Source organism: Miscanthus floridulus, chromosome 17, assembly GCF_019320115.1.
Source record: "Miscanthus floridulus cultivar M001 chromosome 17, ASM1932011v1, whole genome shotgun sequence".
NCBI classification, from domain to species: domain Eukaryota; kingdom Viridiplantae; phylum Streptophyta; class Magnoliopsida; order Poales; family Poaceae; genus Miscanthus; species Miscanthus floridulus.
The window spans coordinates 17,977,118-17,983,562 of NC_089596.1; the positions used below are offsets into that span (position 1 = coordinate 17,977,118).

At 41.1% G+C, this 6,445-nt stretch overlaps 1 pseudogene; it reads right to left on the reverse strand.

Moving 5' to 3' along the window:
- Window positions 1-319: 319 nt before the first annotated feature.
- Window positions 320-5,911, reverse strand: LOC136518418 (pseudouridine-5'-phosphate glycosidase-like; annotated as a pseudogene).
- Window positions 5,912-6,445: the final 534 nt, after the last annotated feature.

Genomic DNA, 6,445 nt, shown 5'->3' on the forward strand with positions numbered 1-6,445 from the left:
GGCATCCTAAGAGCGTCTACAGTGTGCGGTTCGATACCGGTCCTATCTTTTATGGAGCTGGGTCGATACATTGTGTCGTTGGTTCGGTGAAGAACCTGCTCCCATCGATCGAACCCGCTCCCATCCACCGTTCTCTCTCCTGCTGTTCCGACCACGCCCACAGGGCTGTGTTTTTTTAATGTCGTGGGCTCCACTGTGTTGGTTCGATACATTGCCACATTTTTAACAAGTGCCATCAAATCAACGGATAGAACCAGGGCCAATCCTATACACTGCTGATGCCCTAAGGCCTTCTGCAGCGTGGGAGTGGTGCTAGGAAAAAACATCGGGTCCCACAGCTAAAACGGGAATCACTCTTCAAGTGCTGCAATGTCTGGCATCACTCTATGGTCCCATGCACAGCTTTTTATGTCAGCTTTTCGTAAGAAGCAGGGCAGCAAACGTACTAGAGCGGTACCATGAAAGTCCTTTTCTATTGAATGGGAGTGACGCAAGTAGTTGATTCCCTCTCCGTTTTTCAAGCATCATTGAAAGTTAGCACCAGAGGCTGCAGTGCCTAGAACGATTCCTAAAGTTTCTCTCTCTTTTCTAAGCATCACGCAGGCCACACATTGCAGAAGGCCAAATCTTGTCAGACTCAGACACGTCGCAATCACATCCAGTTTCCAACCCGCAGGTAGCTTCCATCCTCGGAAATGGCTTGCCATGCTTCGTGTAATACTCCATCCGCGAGTGTGGCTCTACAACGCGGATCTTCCCATTCCTGTTATTCAAACACTCACATTTCATCAAGCCATAACCACACGAACCAAGATTGATTTGCATTATTGGAGCCAAAAGATTAGCTTAACACCACATCTAATACAAGTTACAAATCATATCTCTTTTTAAATTTTATTTTCTTTTTATAAACAAGACAAAGAAAGAGACGTTACAAAAAACACTAGTAAATTAAGAAGCATGATATGTGTGTGATATCATAAGCACTACATATGGCAAAATGTAAATTTAGTGCTAAAAGTGATTGCAACTTACTGTTCATTTCTCTTTGCTGAAGATTAGACAGGGCAACAGCAATGTTCGCACCAATAAGAGCATTATTCTTAACAAGTGCAATATCTGAACATCACTAAGGAGAACTGTCTTTGCATAAATGGAACTAAAAGGGCACACAACCAATATGGGTTTTGTATGGTAATTATACCCAGTAAACCTTTGTTTCCCACAAAATCCAATATGGTATTGCGCAATAAAAATTTGGAAATGCATTGGATATCTGTGGAATACAGCAACTAGGCTTAAAATTCTTGGTGCACGTTATGCAACCATCCTAATAATATGCCATCGAATGGAACTATTATACAGATAATGTCATAGGATACTAGCTTCCAAGGAAGATCCTCCAGTTAGTTGTTTTACTCTTTCAAGCATGAAGGGAGTGATCGCATTTCCTATTATCCTTTTATCCCTGAGAAAAAAGATGGCAAAGTTCATCAGCTATCATTTTTATATCATTACCAGAAGTGCAGATGTAGACTGTACTCTGCCTCCTTTAGAGCTGTCTGTATTGCAGACTCTATAATTTTCCTGAAGCTGCATGCTGCTTGGGGATAGGCGCTGCAATAAGAATCCCAGAACCAAGATGTAGGTTCTTGTTTGCATCTGCATGAAATCAGAAATCTTACAAACAAAGAACTCTAGAACCACTGACAACCAAGATTCTAATCAGCGCAGAAGCTAGCAAGCACAAGGAGATACTGCACAACATCAAAAGTTTGAACAACTCAATGTGTGGATTGCCAATTGGACTTTGTAATGTGATAGAGTTTTGCACATTAGAAGAATCCAAACATTCTAAGTGATGCCTTTTGATTTTGGATTTATAGCGCACAAATTTGGAGCTACCTTATTAATCCGGTAGTCTGGCTGTAGATTTTAAAACAGGGTGCTACATATCGAAACGATTCTATCTACATACCAGTTAATATCTCTGTAAAAATCAAGAAATAAGATAACTCAGGGAGTAGAAGCTCATCGGTGGATCAAGTCACTACCAAAAGTTCGTCTCATGAAAAGTGTGAGTAAGGATATAAAGCAAAAAAAGTTGTAATTTACTACTCACATATTATTTTGGCACACTCTTCTGGAGAATCAACACGACATGGCACCTGCGTTTGGTAAAAAGGTATATGTCAATAAATATCCAGAACAGGAGTTACTTACTGGAGCCTGCTTGGATGAAAAAGAAATTGCAGGAATATTGCAAGGAACGTTTCAACTCCAAAGTCCATAAGAATCAAGAAAAGCACCCCTTGCAACAGGGCCTAACTGCATATCTAATCATTCTGTGATAGTGCCAAATTACTGCAAGACCAGCAGTATGTACTCTACTGAATTATTTGCAAGAGGCCATATTGCATAGTTGTCAAACACTGAGATGAGGAAAATGTCCTTTAGACTAACATAGGCACAGAAGTGGCGCAAAATCCTGTTAAGCTAAAATCATATATAAAAATCTCCATACTTGCCTAGTTGCCTTAGCACTTAGCTGATAGACTATGTGACACATGAAGCATTTATAAATACAAATGCAGTTGGAGGAGAAAAAAACAAATATTACAAAGAGTAAAAAGTTTTTTCTTAAAGTAAAAATAAGAAGGAGCACTGCCAGATACAAGGGAGAAGGGCGGGCCTGGTGCAAGCGGTAGAGTCTTACCGCCTGTGACCGGAAGGTCCCGGGTTCGAGTCGCGGTCTCCTCGCATTGCATAGGCGAGGGTAAGGCTTGCCACTGACACCCTTCCCCAGACCCCATACAGAGCGGGAGCTCTCTGCACTGGGTACGCCCTTTACTGCCAGATACAAGGGAGGGTTTAGAAGTTACAGGACAGGATACAGATAGCAGAGTCTGGGTAAAAGGAAAACAACAATGAGGATGTGAATAGGAAGGGCGATTCAAGGATGGTGAAACTCAAAAGACTTAAAAGGTTATGCCTTGAACTTGAAAGCTTAAAGTTAGCTGTTTTCAATGACTGTGCTCTAGCGAACTGTCCAAACTGAAAGATATATAAAGCAGTTTACCAAACCTTCTCTTTCGAACCTCACTACACTCCGTGTACAAACCACAACTTCATTGAATTATGAACAATCTTAAGTTGCAATTGAATCATGCTAAGCCACCGTTGGTTCAGATGAAAGCATTTGGCTCTTTCAGCGGTATGGCAATTATATTCCAAGTATCAACAAGACAAATATCTTATCTTACAGAAGAAAAGGTATTACCTGGCATCCACTAATTTCTGTGAAGAATGCGGGAAATTCATTGGATCTGTAAGCAGCAACTGTTACCCCTTGAGTTTCCTGTCATGCAATAGACTAATAAGATCACACGACTGAACATGAGCAAAGCATTGTACCTTGCACGGTATCTTGCTGAAACACAAACGAAACTCTACAATATTACTCTCATATTAAGCACCACATATTGACTCGATTGTCAAGCAACACAAGAGCTTTTGTGTGAGCTTCTACTGAAAAGATGATCTCAGATCATTCAGGATAGACATGAACAAATGGGTCCCTTTAAAATAACAAACACCAATAAGTTTACGTTTTGGTTCCCTTTCAATTGAGTTAAGTGCTAACCAAGGAAAAGTGAGTTCCAAAGCAAAGGTGCTTCTTTTTTCGAATTAAAAGATAGTGGTGAGAAAATTAGATTAATTCATATGCATATGCAACTTTTCATACCAGTATCTTACAACAAAAAGCCTTTGTGTACTGGTGACAGAAGTTGCATATGAATTAATCTAATTTTGCATCAACTCATTTCCAGCCCACACTTTCCTACTTTCATATCCAGCTCAGTATGCAAAGAGAAGTGACGAGATTCAGGCAACACCTTTATTTCACTATTCAATAACTCTTGCGCAGACAGATATGCACAAGTGTTGTCGTCTTGACCCATATATGTGCACATAACATTATAACAATAACAAAACCTGAACACATTCCTCAAGTACATCCTATCCATATTTTACATCTTAACAGCTAAAGATGAAAGCAATATACAATTCTACATGAAAGTTCATTCTACTAAACCAAGTTATCCATGGAAGACAGCAAACAGAAGTATACTACCAGGTATTCAAGTGTCCGCGGTATGTCCAAAATGGACTTCACACCTGCCGATACAACAGCTACAGGAGTCTTTCCAAGTTCAGTTAAGTCTGAGGAGACATCCATAGCTGCATCGAAATGGTGACTTCATCGATCAATGTACAACTGTTTGTCGCTTGACCATGCCCAAATGCTAGTTTAGTTTAACTGTGCATTCTGAATGTTGTGCTTCAAAAATAAAAAAAAAGAGAACAAATTTTATTCAATGAACTTTCAGCTTCAGAGTTTAAATCCATCAATCAGCAGTTGATGGAAGATCATCAATATCATACATTAACTAGGGGGTCACAGAGAGCTGTGCGAGAGACAAGATTGAAAGAGATAAATCATAAGCAGCCAAGATACAACAACTTCCTGCCAGTGTCACACATACAGCAAAATAAGTACGCAATAAGAAAATGCTTACTTTGTTCACCATGTCTATGCACACCTCCTATTCCCCCTGTAACAAAAATCGGTATGCCAACCTGAATTTGGAAAGAGCTTAATTTATTTAGAGTGGTTGGTACTAACATGGAAATGATATCAGATCAAGCCAAGATAAACAAGACAGGTATAATGATTTTAGAAGAGATATTTTCAGCACCTTGTGAGCAAAGAACATAGTGGCCGAAACTGTTGTTGCGCCATTGCCACCAGATGCGACCTGTCAAATAGATAGAAAAAAAAAGGAAAGAAACAAATATAGGTATATGACTAACTATAAAAAGACAGTTAAACACAAAGGGAGTACAAATGTATGCATAAGGTCGCCCAGATTTGGAGATAGTGGCCGAAAAAGGTCTCCATTGCTTCTATGTCAGCAAGGAGGCAGATTGTTGAGGCATAAATCATGTGAAGTGTCCTTTTTCTTGTGTAAATAGCAGAAGAACAGCAGATAGCATGGAACCTGAGAATGGATAGTTTCTAGTGTACAGGGCACTCACAACATGGGCAATATCCCTTCTAGCCGTCTTCTGAAATTGCCTTCCACTTATAGCCAGTCTCTTCAATTGTTCGCTGTTAAGGCCTATTATTATCACAAGAATAGTGTCAAGGGTAGAATGTAAAATTTACAGTATAATTTGACTTAGAAATTTGGATAGTAACGTTGTCTTCTCACTGCGAATATGGTTTTGCAGATGCATGGTTGCTAAAAAAAGAAAGCTAGAATGATGTTTTGGGTGCTAGCTTGAGAAGAAGGAAATATGTCTCCAAATTCAAAGAGTGAAGGAAGGACGAAATGGATACTAGCAAAATTCGAGAAGAAGGCAATCCAGCAACAGCACGTGAAGAAGCTGAGAACTGACCGACATGGGGAACTCCGTCTAGGATGGCTATGGTGGCAGGGATAGCCCCATTGTCCCTGACGATGGCCACCACCTCCATGGCGGTCTGGAGATTCTTCGGGTACGGCATACCTACACGGGACCCGTGAAGCATGTTGCAGTCAAGGGACATTCATTAAATGGTGCACGCCATGGAATCGAATCGAACGTTGATGCGCCAAGCTAGCCAGAAGAGGGAGGCGACGCGAATGAAAAGGGAAACGGATGGAAAAGGCAGGAGCAAGCTGACCGTGGCAGATGATGGTGGACTCGAGGGCGACGACCGCGCCGCAGCGCGCGAGAGCGGCCGCGACCTCCGGCGCCACCACGATCGACATCTTCGGCGGCTGTGCCGGTTCTGTCTGCAACCGTACGCCGGCGGCGGAGGAGGTAAGAGTAGACAGCAATTCGCGACCGGGCCGGGCCGAGACCAAAGAAGCCTGAAAACTTTTTAGATCACAGCGTGTTTAGTTCCCTGAATTTAGGAATTTGAAATACTGCAGTACTTTCGTTTTTATTTGTTAAATAGTGTTTAATTATGAACTAATTAGGCTTAAAACGTTCGTCTCGCAATTTCTAACCAAACTGTGTAATTAGTTTTTTTTCGTCTATATTTAATACTCCATACACGTATCATAAGATTCGATGTATTTTTTAAAAATTTGAGGTGGGAACTAAACACGCGCTCACATGGTTATGCGGCGGCCGGCGGCGGCTAAAGGTGAATAAATAGAAGGAAGGGCGGCGGGCCGGCGGCACAGCGAAAACATCAAGATCTTTGTATGGAGGGAGGAAGAGTAGAATGGGCCATGCCGGTCCATACGAAGGCGTCATGATCTTTATATGGGACCAAATAACCTACACGCGTATAAAAGTAGTATTTTTCAGTTTTTTTATGAAAATGTTATGACACCAGTTTTATTAGGTGAATAGTAGCAGTGTTTCTAGAAAACGTCAAATTTAT